This window comes from Macaca mulatta, chromosome 6, assembly GCF_049350105.2.
Source record: "Macaca mulatta isolate MMU2019108-1 chromosome 6, T2T-MMU8v2.0, whole genome shotgun sequence".
Taxonomy (NCBI): domain Eukaryota; kingdom Metazoa; phylum Chordata; class Mammalia; order Primates; family Cercopithecidae; genus Macaca; species Macaca mulatta.
In genome coordinates, this window is record NC_133411.1 from 112,862,523 (window position 1) to 112,880,971 (window position 18,449).

Below are 18,449 nucleotides of genomic sequence, written 5' to 3' on the forward strand. Positions count from 1 at the left end.
ATATCTGTATCTATACATATTTCAGGGGGGTTACTCTCAGTTGATTTATTTCCATTTACCCCTACAAACCAACAAGCCTACCATCAAGCTTGTAATCTGAATCTTCTCTTAATTGCTTTTCATTGAAGCTTCCAGTGTTTCTGAGGGTACCCATAGGCTTGACTTTCTCCATGCTGTGTTGCAAATGACAACACAAATTCACTCTCTGATCGTTTTTGAAGCCAGAAGTTCAAAATCACTTTCACTGGGCCAAAGCCAGGACCGTACTGTTTCTGGAGGCCCTAGAGCATAGTATGTTTTTCTGTCCCTTTCAGCTTCTAGAGCAGCTCCGTTTGACTCATAGTCCCTTCTTCCATCTTTAAATTCAGTGTTGTAGGATCCTCTCTTTTTCACTCTGCTTCCTTCACGTAATATTTTCTCCGTGTCAAATTTGCTTTACTCTTAATCATGTGAAATTGGCTTTACTCTTAGTCGTGTCAAATTGGCTTTACTCTTATCAGAAACTTGTGAGTGTATTTAAGGCCCATCTAGACAATTCAGATAATCTTCTCATCTAAAGACTTCAACTTATTCACATCTTCAAAGTCAACTATCTAACATTCCTAGGTTTCAGAGATTAGGTCGTTGATAGCTCTCAGAGGCGCCTACTACAGTGAGTATCCTTCCATCCCACCTCCAAGAAGACTCTCAAAATGGGAGTAGTGAAATTGTCTCTTTCCCATACAGAAAAGAAGAAACAAATATTTCTCCATTCTTCATCTGCAGATTAAACCAATAACACATGTAGGGCACTTTTCCTGCCTTTCATCCCATTGCACTGTAGGGCTGCTGGACACCTTAACACTGCAAAGTTATGGTGGATATTGATTTTATTGTGACCATAATAGTACATTTGTCTGTGATCCCAAAGCCTTACATGCATAAGTTTAAAAATCACATTATTTATCTTGATATAAAGGCTCAACTAATCTATTTGCAAGAAATGAAAAGATAAACATATGTGGTTAGAGATTTATTTTTTGAGACAGAGTCTTACTCTGTTGCCCAGCAGTGGCACAATCACAGTTCTCACAGTTCCCTATAGCCTCAGCCTCCCTGGGCTCAGGTGATCCTCCCACCTCAGCCTTCCTAGTAGCTAGGTCTACAGGTGTGTGCCACCAGGCTCTGCTAATTTTTCTATCTTTTGTCAAGATGAGGTTTTGCCATGTTGCTCAGACTGGTCTTGAACTCCTGGGCTCTAGCAATCTACTCACCTGGGCCTCCCAAAGTGCTGAGATTACAGGCATGAGCCACAGCACCCAGCCAGAGATGTTTTAAAATAAAGCATTTTGAACTGGGTGTGGTGGCTCATGTCTGTAATCCCAGCTCTTATGGAGGCAGAGGCGGGAGAATAGCTTGAGCCCAGGAGTTCGAGACGTGCCTGGGCAATATAGTGAGACCTCATTCTACACAAAAAGGAAATAAAAAAAAGACACACAAGAAATAGGGCGTTTTGAAAGACTTCTATGAAACATTCACATATAATGATGTTTTGTGATCCTAAATATCTGAAAATAGAGCAATTTATGACAAATGACTCAGCCTAGAGTGAAACTGCTGACCCCTTACAGTGATAAGCATATGTATGTGTGGTGGACCCAGGTTATAAGATAACACCTGCTGTGGCCAGGCACCCCCAAGGGCTGACAAGAAAGTGAAATCAAAAGACAGATAATGGCTATGGACACTCTAACAACTGACAACTCTTCATTCACCTTGGTTGGAGTTCCGAGGGAAAATCATAGCTACTTCCTATGATTCTTTTCCTCCACTCTCTTATTACTGTCTGTGTGTGTTGAATATGTTGGCATGATGGTTGGTGTGTGAAAGCCTCTCAACAAACCATGAATTCAGAAGAACGTAATTAGCCACTGAGTCATTGTGACACCATCCGGCCTCCCTGTTGGAGTTAGTATAATTAGGCTGAGTCAACCCTGACACTAGAAACACTTATGCCTCTTTGAGTTGGATTTTGTGTCATAGGCCTGATGCTGTGTCAGTCCCAAATATCTTGCAAGAATGTTTTTGTTGTGCACTGGAAGAAAACACAGATTTTAGATTAGATAGGCCCAGGTTTAAATCTTGACTCTGATACCCATTATTTAGGATTATTTGTTGGTTCCACCGGGGTCCTGTTGCTAGAAGCATGGGAATCCTATCACTGAGATCAACAGGAAGAAAGTCTTTTTTGTGGGTACTTCAGCCTAACTATTAAATTCCTCTCCCCAACCCATGAGAGTTAGGGGTTTATATAACAGGGAAGGGTAAGGAAGAGTAGCTGGTCAAGAGGCAGCTAGTATGTCTCATTGTCCAGATGTGGTGACCTGTAAAGATCCTTGACACCATCTGGGAGGCCTGACGGTCAGTCTCCTGAGAAAGGAATTCAGATAAGACAAATGTAAGTTTCTCAAATTTCAGTTTTATGGGAAAATTTGGCATGTTTCATATATACATATCATTTCATGTTTTCAATCATAGAGTGGTCAAAACCCTACCTTGTGAGGGTTATAGAATCAAAGAAAATGGCTGTATTTGGTACATAGCAGACAGCTAATAAAGATGGATGTTGTCATAATGTTATGTTATGGGCCTGTAAATAAAAGATGGAAAAATAGGAGAGCTCATAAAGAGATCGTTGTATTAAGTATTTTTTATGATTTTATAACCTACTAATAGTTTATATACACATGCCTATATATGTATGTGTAATTGCATATTTATCTTGTATGTGACATTTTTCACATATAACATCTCATTATATATCGCATTTAAGATATGTAACAATCATATATGTAACATATCTTTTTAAGAAAAAAGTAGAGACGCACACTCATTTTTATAAAATTAGTGAGTTTTTGCATATTGAAAGTTTTAGCAGTTTAAAATTTACATTATCTTAGTTTATTTTTCCATCAATGTTTAGAATCATCTTTTTTCCTAGAGGAAATCTTTAAACGTGTTTCTGAAAACCCTCATAATAAGACTCAAGGCATACATCTTTTCACTAGGGGGTTATAGAGTATTCATTCATACAATCCCTTAACTGTTCAGGAATATGTATTAAGAGATAATGAATCAGTAACACACCTATTTTCATTCCTTTAAATAAATGGGTTTAAATGTGAAGTAAGAAAGTTATCTGTATGAAGTACTGAGTAATTCAAAAATTTTGACAACTAGACTACTGTAGCATTAAAAACACAAATACAGCTGGGTCTGTTCTGTTCTTGTTGTGGGTACATATACTTTTGTTTCCAAATTTAGCCAAAAGTATTTTTATTTTAAGTACACACTTTGGCAATTGCCTTTTTTCTTTTAAGGAACACATTACAATGCCTCATTTTGGCAGGAAGCTTGAGGGGGAAATATTATAAAATTGGGAAAACAAACAAAATGAAACTAATAAAATAAGATCAAAATTAAAGTACTGTTTGAACCCTCAGAATTGACTGCATCTGGTGCAGAGCACAGGATGTAATTAGTGTGAGGTCCGGAACAAGTTATACACACATAATCACATTGGAGACTTTAGAATTGTTTCGAATCGGCTATATTCCTTTTATCCTTGTGATTTTTATAAAATAAATTACCTGATAAATCAAGTAAATCAGTCACTGTCTATACTATAAAATAATCATTTGGAATATATCTAACAACAAATATTTTTCATTTCCTAGTTGGCAGGAATTGTGCAATATTATCAAAGAATGGTTGTCAAATGAAAAAGTTTGATAATGAATTTTTATGTAACTACTAGAAATGTACTGTAAAGTTTTGGGTTAATCTACTCTATAGTATTTTATATATTACATATTACTAAGTGGTATCTCCCTCTCTCCATTTATACACATTATATATATATACACACACGTTATATATACACATTATATACATATGCATATATATACACATATATGTGCACATATATAGTGTATAGATAATATATACATACACGTGTGTGAGTTTGTGTGTGTGTATATATGTTTATATGTGTGTGTGTGTGTGTGTGTATATATATAAAGCAATGACATTGAACTCACCAGTTTACTCTTTGGGCATTGTATCTGATAGATAAATTAGACCTGGATTTAAAAAAAATGTATACATAGTAGTAAAATCCTATTACCTCTCCAAAAACAAACAAACACACAAAATCCAACAGATAGCATAATAGACAACAAATGTACAAAATAAAATTAATTAAAATTTATATTTTATGGGTTCAAGTTAGTATCTACATCTTATTTTTCTCAGGATCCAAATTAAAGGTACAGATGTTTTCAGAAATTTAAAAATTTCAGCAGAAATAAAAATTTTATGAACTGGATGAATATATAAGTTGGTATTTATAATCTCAAAGTTAATTATAAATGAATCATTAGAAGTCTTTCTAATGAGTTATTATCAATCAAGTTCTGCCACGGTCAGTCAAAATTGGTTCAATCATGGTAAATAAAATCCATTGAATTAAACTAACTTTAGTTCCTACTTCTTTTGTATAGCTCATGCATTAAATTTTGAAGTTAACTTCTCAACATATTATAAACCTATGAAATGTTATTTCTTAACTCAACTTAGTCTTAAATTTAATAGCATATATTGTCTTTAGTAGGAATAAGAGAGAGATAAATAGAAGTTACAGGGCATATACTATGTTCACATATTATTCATGGTCATACCTTTTCACCAGCTCTCTTATTTATTCCTTAAAATATCATTGTGAGGTGTTTAATTATTATACCATTTTGGAGAAGAACAAAAAGGTTCAGAGAGCTTTAGCAGTTTTCTGAAAATTAGACAGTATGACTGAACTAGAATTAAGGCTTAGATATGTTCAATTATAAAGTTCACACCCTTTCTTCTAAACTATTACACTTTGGAAATTGGAATCACATTCTTCAAATTATTTTGCAGAAATATAAGATGTCTGATTTCTGGATAGACTAGGTTACCCTGAAGTAACAAATATTCCGATAACCTTACTGATTTAGCACAGTAGCTCATGATACACCAACACAGGTTGCCTGAAGGCTTGGTTCTCTAGTTACAAAGAGACCCAGGCTAATAGTAGTTTTAATTTTCCCAGTCTTCCTTGATCACCTCAGAAGTGGGAAGAGACATGGCAAACAGTGCACCAATTCTTAGAACTTCAGTTAGGAAATAACACATATAATTTATTCTTACATTTTCTCAGCTAAAGAAAGCCACGCAGAGTCATGTATAATTTCACAGATGGGAGAGAAGTCCAATTCTACCGGGTGCCTGGAAAGGGGAGAAGGAGAAAAAAAAACAATTTTATATAAGCATGAATGGTTACTTTTGCTCATCTTTTAGTAATAAATATTTAGTACACTTTTCCATAGGCAAAATATACTCATCCTTACTCAAGTGAGGCAAAGCCAAAATTTCTCATCTATTCACAGCTTCAATCTCAAAATTCAAGATTTCTATGTGATATCCAGTAGCATCAACATCTGTTTCAACATAGAGGTTCTTGATGTCAAGTTTTGTAAACTCAAAAGTGAAGTTCTGTGCCTCTTCCCTATCTAATTCTTAGAGGCCAAATGGGGATAAACCATTGTAAACGGCTTCATTCTGATAGAAGAGGATGTGACACTATCTAATTCTCAGTGGCTACACGGGGATAAACCATAGTAAACTGTTTCATTCTGATAGAAGAGGATGGGAACTCTCTAATTTTCAGTGGCCAAATGGGGATAAACCATAGTAAACTGTTTTATTCTGATGGAAGAGGATGGGAAACACCAGCAGTTACTGCTCCTGAAATTCTGAAATCCTGCCTAGCAGAGGTTAGGGGGACTCCTACATTGAATAAGGCAAAGCTTCTTAATTAGGTCTGAATTCTGCTCCCTTGTAGCAATCTTCAGTACCTTGGCTGTGACCTCTGGAAGCTTTTTGTTTTTTGTTTTTCCTTCTTTGTTATCTTTCTGGGCCACAACACATCTGAATTTGGCATCAGAAAATATGTCCTCCTTGGGGGCTAAGCATCTTTCTCAGCTTGATTCCTGCTTGCACAAGATTTGAGATCTATAGGTCATTTTAAGGCTTAAATAATCAGAGACTTTTTGAGTGTAAGCTCACACCTTAGGAGTATAACTCTTAAAGGCTTTTTTTTTTTTTTTTTTTCATTTAATTCTACTTGGTTCAATAAAGAATACTAATATAAGACTTCTTAGGTTTACTTTTTGTTTTCCTCCTTTCTTGGCCTTCATGTTTCACTTTTATCACTTAGTTTCAGTTACTTTGAGTTAATTCAACTGAATTATAGTCTGTTTTCACACTGCTATGAAGAAATACCTGAGACTGGGTAATGTACAAAGAAAAGAGATTTTATTGACTCACTGTTCTGCATGACTGGGGAGGCCTCAGGAAACTTACAATTGTGGTGGAAGGTGCCTCTTCACAGGGCGGCAGGAGAGAGAATAGCAGGGAAAATGCCAGGCACTTATAAAACCATCAGATCTCATAAGAACTCACCATCATGAGAATAGCATAGGAGAAACTGTCCCCATGATTCAATTACCTCCACCTGGTCCCATCCTTGACATGTGGGGATTATTACAATTCCAGGTGAGATTTGGGTGGGGACACAGAGCCAAACCACATCATTCCACTTGACTCCTCCCAAATCTCATGTTCTCACATTTATTTTTTATGTTTTTATTTTTTGAGATGGAGTCTCAGCCTGTCACCCAGTCTGGAGGGCAGTGGCACAATCTCAGCTCACTGCAACCTCCACCTCCCGGGTTCAAATGATTCTCCTGCCTCAGCCTCCTGAATAGCTGGGACTACAGGTGCCTGCCACAATACCCGGCTAATTTCTTGTATTTTTAGTAGAGATGGGGTTTCACTGTGTTAGCCAGGATGGCCTCGATCTCCTGACCTCGTGATCCACCTGCCTCGGCCTCCCAAAGTGCTGGGATTATAGGCGTGAGCCAACATGCCTGGTCATGCCCTCACATTTCAAAACACAATCATGCCCTTCCAACAGTCCCCCAGTCTTAACTCATTTCAGCATTAACCCAAAAGTCTAAGTCCAAAGTCTCATCTGAGACAAGGTAAGTCCCTTTTGCCTATGAGCCTGTAACTGAAAGCAAGCTGGCTACATCCTAGGTACAACGGGGGGTACATGCATTGGGTAAATACACCCATTCCAAATGGGAGAAACTGGCAAAAATAAAGGGGCCACACGACCCATCCAAGTCTGAAATCCAATAGGGCAGTCATTAAACATTTGAGTTCCCAAATGGTCTCCTTTAGTTCCATGTCTCACATCCAGGTCACACTGATGCAAGAGGTGGGCTCCCAAGGCCTAGGACAGTTCTGCCCCTGTGGCTTTGCAGGGTACAGCCCCTCTCCCAGCCGCTTTCTCAGGCTGGCATTGAGTGTCTGTGGCTTTTTCAGATGCAGGGTGCAAGCTGTTGGTGGATCTATAATTCTGGAGTCTGGAGGACAGTGGCCCTCTTCTCACACCTCCACGAGGCAGTGCCCCAGTAGGGACTCTGTGTGGGGGCTGCAACTCCACATTTCCCTTCTGCACTGCTCTAGCAGAGGTTCTCCATGAGGGCTCTGTCCCTGCAACAAACTTCTGCCTAACATCCAGGTGTTTTCATACATCCTTTGAAATCTAGGTGGAGGTTCGCAAACCCGAATTATTGATTTCTCTGCACCTGTAGGCCCAATACCATGTGTAAGCTGCCAAGGTTTGGGGCTTGTACCCTCTGAAACCTGAGTTGTACCTGGGCCCCTTTTAGTCTCAGCTGGACCTGAAGCAGCTGGCACATGGTACCATGTCCCAAGGCTGCATTGGATCAGGGGGCCCCTGGGCTCTGCCCATTAAACTACTTTTCTTCCTTAGTCCTCTGGGCCGGTGGTGGGAGGGGCTGCTGTGAATTAACTGACATGCCCTGGAGACATTTCCCCCATATTCTTGGTGATTAACATTCAGCTCCTTGTTACTTCTGCAAATTTCTGCAGTCAGTTTGAATTTCTCTCCAGAAAATGGGTTTCTCTTTTGTATTACATAATCAGACTGCAAAATTTTCAAACTTTTATGGTTTGCTTCCTCTTGAACATCTTGTATCTTAGACATTTCTTCCACCAGATACCCTAAATCATCTCTCCCAACTTCAAAGTTCCACAGATCTCTAGGGAAAGGGAAAAATGCTACTAGTATCTTTGAGAAAGCATAGCAAGAGTCACCTTTATTCCAGTTTCCAAAAAGTTCCTCATCTCCATCTGAGACCACTTCAGCCTGGATTTCATTGTCCATATCAGTATCAGTGTATTGGTCAAAGGCATTCCACAAATCTCTAGGAAATTCCATTCTTTCCCACATCTATCTTCTTCTGAGCCCTGCAAACTTTTCTAACTTCTGCCTGTTACCTAGTTTCAAAGTTGCTTCCACATTTTGGGGTATCTTTGCAGCAGCACCCCACTCCCAATATCAATTTCCTGAATTAGTTTGTTCTCACGCTGCTGTGAAGAAAATACCCAAGACTAGGTAATTTATAAAGAAAAGAGGTTTAAATGACTCACAGTTTCTCATGGCTGGGAGGCCTCAGGAAACTTAAAATCATGGTGAAAGGCACCACTTCACAGGGCAGCAATAATGAGAATGAGTGCCAGGAGAGGCAATGCCAGACACTTATAAAACCATTAGACCTCATGAGAACTCACTCACTATCACACGAACAGCATGGGGGATAACACCCCCATGATTCAATTGCCTCCACCTGCTCCCGCCCTTGACATGTGGGGAGTATTACAATTCAAGGTGAGCTTTGAGTGGGGACACAGAGCCAAATCATATCACCAACCTTTCTTGGAAAGCCTTTAGCCTCTTTTTCCTACGCTATTTTGTCCAACTGAAATGATTTACTAGGTAGCACAAACATGGCAGTGTTCCAAGACACCTTAATTCATTCAGAGGTTTTAACAGTGGGTGCTGTATTTGTTATCTGTTACTGCATAACACATTACTTCAAAACTTAGCGACTTAAAATAACACATGCTTATCATCTCACAGTTTCTATGGGTCGGGAATTTGAACATAGTTTGGCTGAGTCCTCTGTGTGAGGATTTCTTATGAGGCTATAATGAAGTTATCAGCTAGTGCTGAGATCTCATTTGACCTGGGAAGGATCCACTTCTAAGCTTATTTACATGATTGATGGAAAGATTCAATTTCTCCAGGGTTGTTAGAGGGAGGGTCTCATTAACTACATGACTCACTGCTTAGAGAGGGCCACCCTAAGCTTCTTGCCAAATACAGCAATTTACTCCATAAAGGCCAGTGAGAAAGACAGAGTTTGCAAACACAGTAGAAACCATCATCTTACGTAATGTAATCAGGGTAGTAACGGTCTATTATTTTCGCCACCACTAAGATGTAAGGTCCTCTCCAAAGCCAAGGGAAGAGAATTCCTACAGGGTGTGGATTCAAAGAGGCAGCAATTATGTCTGTCTTCCAAGCTGCCTGTCATAAATGTGATAGATACCCATAGGCTTGATTCAATCTTTGTGAGCACGTGAGATTTAATTTGTACTTTGTCTTCTGTCTCTCTTAGGACTTCTCAGTTTAATCTTTTACCAGTTAGTATTGAAACGAAATTACCTCTCTAAAATGGTAAATTCCTGGTTTTGGGGTCTCAATCATTCTCTTTCACTACCACTTTCTAACTGGCTAATTACTGTGCAGTATCTTGCCACTTCAGCCAGCTGCGTCCAACACACACTCCTAACGATCTGTTTCCAGTCTCTTCCCTAAGGCTGCCGTCCCATAAAAGTTCAGAGCCGAGAGAGTAGGTGAAATGGCATCAGATCTCTTTGCTCCTGGCTCCAAATGTAGCCATCTCCTCTGCTATCGCCACACAAGGTGATACAGGACATTTCTCCAGTACTCCAGACAGGCAGCAAGAGGTAAACTCCATATATTTCCAGACTGTGACACTTCTCTGCAGAGTATATTCCACCATCACCTTTTGAAGCCAGCCATGAAGGTAGAAGTGTCAGAGGAATCCCCTCTGAGCCCCACACAAGGAGGATATTCCTTTTTGATGCTGTAATTCATTCAAAGGCAGGGAAACTTTCCCTGGAAAGCTGGTTAGTACATCTCTTTTTACTATTGCAAAATATGTAGTTTTTGGCATTAACTTTTCCACTTGAGAATTAAAAATCCCTTCTTTTCTCCTACCATTTCATTCATAAAAATGTTTTGATTTTGAAAAACTGAGGACTCCAGTTTTATTCTGTGCTGGGATGTTTTCCTGGATAAGTTCAACTGCCTACGCTGCTAAGATAGTTTGAAGAATGAAACAAGAAGATAAAAGAATTACTAGTCCTGAAAAATAAAACAGATAAATTTGAAACATTGTCTCATTAGGTGTGCTTTCTTTTATTTATGTTTCCCTTATCTCTTTGCTTTCTGTCTTTTGCCTCATAGACTTTTTATGTGTCTTTAAATTCTCTAGCGTTTTTGGAACTATATATTCCATTTTCAATTCTACTGCTTGTTATCTTTTAGTTTTTCAAAAAATTTTTAAGCTGTCTTTTCCTATAATTTTCAGCCTCTCTACTAAAAGCCATTTTTAGTATTCTGTCTTGTTTTATCTTATTCTTTTTATTTCATGTAGATGCTTTTGATCTCCATCCTCATTCTTTTTTGGCTCTATTAACTTGTAACTCTTGATACATGAAGGCCAAAACTTACTGCAATTATTAGGGAATACCATATTCCAGATACTTTCTTCTACATGTCACAATAGATCATCTCTTGAAGTATGCTGTTCCTCTAATTAATCTTCATATTGTTTTTTGTTTTTATGTTCTTCAATACTTACTTGGCTCCGTGTTTTCTTTTTTTTTTTCTCAATACTCATATTCGAATAATGTGAGATAATGATACTGGGGTAAATATTTTTCATAGGTAAGAGTCAAAAGATTGCCTTTCTACTTATCTGGCAGAGGAGATACCATGATCACAAAAGTTGTTTTCACAGGGTGAGGCTTATCCATTGTATTCCAGATATGCTGACCCCTGTGATTTTCCCAATTGTGGGAAACTTGACTGCATAATTTGTGTTAGTGGTGGACTGCATTTACAATCTCCCACAGAGATTGTGATATCAATCTCTGATATTATAATATCACAGGTATCACAATTTATATCTCTGATATAAATTTTTAAAAGATGAAAAAGAAAAACATTGCTTTCGGCCCTACTGTTTATGCTTCAATAAATACTTGAAAAGAAACTTGATATGTTCAACTCCAAGGGCAATTGTAGGTTTTAAACAGGCTTTATATGATTGCTTACCTTTTCTATATGATAAACCTTGCTCAGAGTTATAGAATATTATAGAATTACATGAAAAATTAGGATTTCTACCCTTTTCCTACATTACTGTAAACTTTTATGAAAAAATTGTCTTCAGTGAGTAAAGTGTGATGACTAAACACTCTATCATTCTTATTTTTTACCATATTGTTATTTAGAATTTTTATCTTATCAAGGAAAATCGTGTGTATATGTGTGTGTGTGTGTGCCTGTTGGAGGGAGGTATACACATGTGTGTGTTGGGGTTGTAGCCTGAATTGAAATACAGAACAAACCCCAAGGGAGAAAAGGAATTTATGCCACAGTTCAGATTTGTATATTCTCTGAATCAGGTAACAAATGAGGGTTGAATGCATGTCTATCACCATTATTTTCTAGATTATCTAGTGTAGTTGTGTGAAGCTGAATATATTATTGCCTAATGGACTTAGGTCTCAACAGTAGTTTTTTTCCTTCAATTAAATTTCATAAGTCCTATAATTTTTTAAGTTCCTACAAGATTTTGGCTTGTCTCTCAGCACTAAATTTCAAGTTATTGATGTTTTAAATCTTTTTTGTGTCTTCCCAGTTATTTTGTGAGGAAGTGGAAAAGGATATCAAAGGCTCTTAATGAAGCCATTAAGCCTGCTTTCCCATATGTATAATAATGTGATAATATTTAAAACTATATTTATCTTCCTACTTACAACCCTACATTTTAAAAATAAAAAGTCTAGAATAATAAAAGTACGTATTAGATACCTGAAAAATACCTTTGTAGAATGAATTGAAAATTCACCAAAGTCACATAGCAATGGGGCCACTGTCCACTTAAAATACTTAAATCAATCAAGAACAGTAGAATTAACTTGTCTCCGATCAGGCTTTGGCTCAAGTGTCAATGATAGTGTGCTTCAGGAAAGCAGAAAGATGTAGTGTTAATACTTAAATAGTGTCAATACAATTGAAATGTGAATGACTGTGCAACATTAATTGGATTTATGTTCTATAAAATACATGAAAAATGTTGGTAAAATTATATGATATTTCATTTATATAAAAGGTAACTCAAAAAGAGATGCATGTCTAACATATTCTTGGTTTCAAGGATATTTTTGAATTATTTCCAATGCATGATAAATTATGGAAACAATAAGTAGGTTTGGAGAGTAACTGAATCAGAACCTGTCTTCTAGATGTTTCACTATCATACTTTGCATACTGAATATATATTTATATGGTTTTGGCTGTAATAATGAGATAATGAGTCACCGATTTTATTTTTTGTCTAACATCAGCAAATAATAGACAGCCAAAATAAAGAACCCTCAAACAACATATTAAGGGTTTCAAGGGATTTATACTTCAGAAGTTAAACTGTAGTAAAAATTTTCCTTTACTTATTTCATATCCACCACTTAAAGATATATATGACAATACATATCTTTCCAAGTAAGATCATTTGGAATCATATGAATAGAATATACCTCTTCTAAATATATTCTTGCAAAATTATCCAAAAATGATTGAAAATTTCTTTTGGAACAGTATTGCTTAAGAAATACAGCTCCCCTGAATCCTATTTCTTCAAACAGCCTTGCCATTGTACCAGATGGAGAGAGATAACACATGTAATTTAGTGATGTCAGGCTAACACCTCAATGTGTTTTCACAAAAATGGAAATCTTGCCCTCCAAGAAGACAGTAATAAATAACAGGAAAACTCAAAATAAGAATGATTAGGAAGCTCTTTTTATTGTAATTCTTTCTAAATTTATATTTAAATTAAATTGTGTATGTTATGCATGAAATAATTTTATATTTAAATTATATCTACAATTTAGAGATACAGGATTTATTTAAGGATGCACTACAGTATTCTTACATACAGCAGCCTATTATGCTTATTGCAGTATAAAAGAATATTAACTTCCCATATATTATTGTAGCTAAAAGAGTGCATTATTTTTTGACAAATGTGATATATTGTAATGGTTTCTGAGTGCCTCAAAATGAATATTCCATCAAAAAAATTAAATTTTTATTCATTCAAGTATGAATTAATATGTACTACATTTTATTGGCCTTTTTTGGAAACAGGTATATATTTCTGCATTTACCTTAAATTTAATGTTGGCAATAAAACATGATATTGTGGTAGAAGTTGACAATAAATATCCTCTGTAGCCAACTGGATTTTGACACACAATTAAGGAGAACCTCACAGTGTAATTTCCACATAGATCAATAACATTAGTTTCTCCACACAAGTCAGCCTCTGCTGATATAAATGAAGGCCTCATTTTAAATTAGTTCAGGTAAAATGGGATTGCTCAAGCAACATTTAGAAAAAATACCTTTCCTTAGCCAAATTGAAGGCTTCACATAAGAAAGATAAATATTTATGTATTAATTTGATCACAGATTAAAAAGAATTATTTTCACACAGATGGCTTATTTTACAAGAAAGGATAACTTTATAATATAAATTGATAGACTGGTGGAAGTTGTTCACTGACAACAATGTACTTGGCTAATAGATAAAGTCTAACTTTTTGTCCCTATAAATTCATTTATACATTGAAAAATCATCTACGGACAAGGCATGAAGAAAGGATACAATAGGCCTATTCTACCAATAGATTCGATTTCTTTATTTTTGTGTCTCCATATTGTCACAAAATTCTCCTCTGAATCTTATTTTATCTGTCTAAATTATACTTTTTTACTCAGAACCCACTTTATCCCCTCTATTCCTTTCAGAGGTTCAGAGGGGAAAGGGGACGATTTGCTCATAAAATGGAGTCCTTTCAATTGGGCTATGTGACAAGAACCTGCTATTATTGGAAAAAAAAAATGCTTCTTGTACAACAAATTGTAACCATTAGTTTGCAGTCATAGAAGACTGAGTAAAAATCAACCATCACTTTTTTTAATGGATATTTTGACTGGATGAAAATATCCTTTGTTATATGGTGCAAATCCCTGAGAACAATTTGATGAACCACTTCTTGTTCCACAGGTCTTGTTCTAACCAAGAAGTTAATAATATTTATTCTTATGTAAAGCAAGAATTAAGTTCCAAAAATGTCTCCAGATTTTACTGGGACTGTAAACTTCTTGAAAGCAGAAATTCTGTATGATTGGTTTTTACACTCAACAGCATCAGGCACAATACTTTGCAGGTAAATATTGGATCACCTGATATATTTCTACCTTAAAATATTAAGTAATTTTTCTGCCTTAAAATATTAAGTCTATTAATTTGGACATTCATACTTTCCTTCTTGGTGGAAATAATTATTCCACTGAAAAATTTTTAAGGCAGAGAATATTAGTCACTTTCAAAAACAGGAAGGTTTAGGTTAAAAAAAATCTTGACAGACTTCACATCATACATACATGAGACAAATGCCTTAGACTATGTGTAATAAGAGATCAGCCTGAAAACATTTCCAATTCAATTATGTAAAATTAAATTAAAAAGATGCAGTAGAAATAAAAATTAAAATATCAAATACATACAGAATACAATATCCAACTTTTTATTATTAGATTCTACAGACTTTTTTTTTAAGTTTCTGTGAAATTTTCTAAATGCTTACTCTGTACATACTTATTTCATCATGAACAAGTAGCAAGGAGATCACAGGTGAACACCAATCCCCTGGCCATGCTTTGAGAAGCACTGTACTAGATTGGCTTTCTTTTTTTTTTTTTTTTTTTTTTTGAGACGGAGCCTCGCTCTGTCGCCCAGGCTGGAGTGCAGTGGCCAGATCTCAGCTCACTACAAGCTCCGCCTCCCGGGTTTACGCCATTCTCCTGCTTCAGCCTCCCGAGTAGCTGGGACTACAGGCGCCCGCCACCTCGCCCGGCTGGTTTTTTGTACTTTTTAGTAGAGACGGGGTTTCACCGGGTTAGCCAGGATGGTCTCGATCTCCTGACCTCGTGATCCGCCCGTCTCGGCCTCCCAAAGTGCTGGGATTACAGGCTTGAGCCACCGCGCCCGGCCTAGATTGGCTTTCTAATGTCAATCTTTATTTTCTAGTTCCTGTCACAGCCTTGGTCTCCTTGGTCTCATTATCTAGTACAACACACATAAAAATCTGTGTGACATAGTATAGATACAATATAAAAATATGTGTGTTATAATATAAATATAATATTAAAATGTGTTTGTACTAGATAATGATACTTAATAATGTTGAGTGTTTAAGTGCTCTAAACACTTTACCTGCAAGAAACAATTTTTTTTTAATTGTGGTGAAATACAACATACAATTTATTTACAATTTTAAGCATTTTTAAGTGTACAGTTTAGTGACGTTAATAAATTCAAAATGTTATGCAGCCATCACCATCATCATTCTTAACTCTTTTCATATTGTAAAACTAAAAGTTTTGCTCATTTAAAAATTATTCCCAATTTCCCCCCTCCTCAACCCCTGGAAACCAGCATTCTACTTTCTTCCTGCATAGTTTTGACCACTCTAAGTACCTCATATAAGTGGAATTTGTCTTATTTACCTTTTTGTGACCAGCTTATTTCATTTAGCATAATATCCTCAAGTTTTGTTCATGTTATACAGCCTATGTCATAATTTTCCTTCACTTTTAAGCTTGAGTAATATTCCATCATACATAGCTCACATTTTGCTTATCCATTCATTTCACAATGGACACTTGAATTGCTTCTATATTTTAGCTGTTGTGAATACTGCCGCTATGAACATGGGTGTATAAATATCTCAAGACCTTTTTATCAGTTTTTAAAATATATAGTCAGTAGTAGTTTAGCTGGATTATATGGTAATTTTATTTTTAATCTTTGAGGAAATATTTTACTCTTTTATTCAACAGCAGCTATAACAATTGACAATTGGCATTCCTACCAACAGGGTATAAGGGTTCTCAATTCTCTACACACTCACCGATACTTGTTATTTTCAGGGTTTTTTTTTTTTAAAGGGAGCCATGTTAATGGGTACAAGGCAATATTTCATTACAGTTTTGATTTGCATATCCCTAATGATTAGTGATATTAAGCATCTCTTCATGTGCTTATTGGCCATTTGTATACCTTCTTTAAAAAGATATATATATACACTCATTTCTTTGCCCATTTTTGAATTACGTTTATTTTTTGTGGTTGAGTTTCAACGATTTTCTACGTAACCTAGGTATTAATCCTGTATCAGACTTAAGATTTTCAAATATTCTCTTTCATTCCACAGGTTGCTAATTCTCTCTGTTGATAATATCTTTCGATGCTGTTGTGTCCGGAATTGGTTCCTTCTGGTGGGTTCTTGGTCTCACTGACTTCAAAAATGAAGCCGCGGAACCTCACGGTGAGCGTTACTGGTCTTAAAGATGGTGTTTCCAGAGTTTGTTCCTTCAGATGTTCAGATGTGTCCAGAATTTCTTCCATCCAGTGGGTTTGTGGTCTTGTTGACTTCAGGAATGAAGCCGCAGACCTTCACAGTGAGTGTTACAGCTCTTAAAGATGGCGCGTCCAGAGTTGTTTGTTCCTCCTGGTGAGTTCATGGTCTCACTGACTTCAGGAATGAAGCCACAGACCCTTGTGGTGAGTGTTACAGCTCGTAAAGGTAGTGCAGACCCAAAGAGTGAGCAGCAGCAAGATTTACTGTGAAGAGCCAAAGAACAACCTTCCACAGCATGGAAACGAACCCAAGCAGTTGCCGCTGCTGGCTCAGGTGGCCAGCTTTTATTCCCTTATTTGGCCCCACCCACATCCTGCTGATTGGTACATTTTAGAGTGCTGATTGCTCCATTTTACACAGAGCTGATTGGTGCGTTTATAATCCTTTAACTAGACACAGAGTGCTGATTCGTGTGTTCTTACAGAGTGCTGATTGGTGCATTTACAATCCTTTAGCTAGACACAGAGCACTGATTGGTGTGTTTTTACAGAGTGCTGATTGGTGCATTTACAGTTTTTTAACTAGACACAGAGTGCTGATTGGTGCGTTTATATTCCTCCAGCTAGACAGCAAAGTTCTCCAAGTCCCCACCGGACGCAGAAACCCAGCTGGCTTCACCTCTCACTACTATACTTTGGACATTTGTCCCCCCAGAATCTCATATTGAAATATAACCCCTAATCTTGGATATGAGGCTGAACTGGAGGTGGTTGGACCATGGGGCTGTATCCCTCATGAAAAATTTAGTGCCCTCCCCACAGTAATGAGTGAATTTCCACTCTATGAGTTCATGTGAGAGCTGGTTGTTTAAAAGAACCTGGCATCTCCCTTTTGCTCACTCTCTATTGCCACGTAATGTATCTTGCTCCCCCTTTGCCTTCTGCCATGATTGAAAGTTTCCTGAGGCTTCATTAGAAGCAAATGCTGGTGCCATGCTTCTTGTACAGCCTGAGAAACCATGAGTGAAATAAGCCTCTCATCTTTATACATTTCCCAGCTTCAGGTATTTCTTTATAACAACATAAAACAGAATAACACAGATGTACAGTTCTAAAACATTTTTATAAAGAAAAATTTGTCTCTTTTTTCTTGTATTATCTGTACCTTCAGTATCATATCTAAGAAAGCACTGACAAATCTAAGTAGTAAAGCTTCAGCCCTATATTTTCTAATAAGTTTTTATTAGTTTAATACTTTTGATCTATTTTGAGTTAATTCTTGTATATGGCTTTAGGTAAAGATCCACCTTCATTCTTTTGTAAGAGGATATCCAATTTTCCCAGCACTATTTTTTAAAAAGACTGCCTTTTCCCTATTGCATGGTTGACAACCTTGTGAAAAATTGTTTGACCATATATATAAGGCTTTATTTCTGAGCATTCTATTCTATTCCATCTGTCTACATGTCTGTCTCTGTGCAGTACCACACTGTATTGATTACTGTGGATTCGTAGTAAGTTATAAAATCTGGGAGTATGACTTTTCCACACTTCTTTTTCAAAATTGATTTGGGTATTTGGCATCCCTTAAGATTCCACTTGAATTTTAGGATTTTCTTCTATTTCTACAAAAAACATCATGAGATTTGTATAGGGATTACATTGAATCTATAGATTGCTTTGAGTAGCACT

General features: G+C 36.6%; 1 non-coding gene across 1 annotated transcript; it reads left to right on the forward strand.

The window, feature by feature from the left end:
- Positions 1-11,010: 11,010 nt before the first annotated feature.
- Positions 11,011-11,172, forward strand: LOC114679197 (U1 spliceosomal RNA). Its single transcript, XR_003730868.2, has one exon. It is a non-coding gene; the product is annotated as a U1 spliceosomal RNA (small nuclear RNA).
- The last annotated feature ends 7,277 nt before the right edge of the window (positions 11,173-18,449 follow it).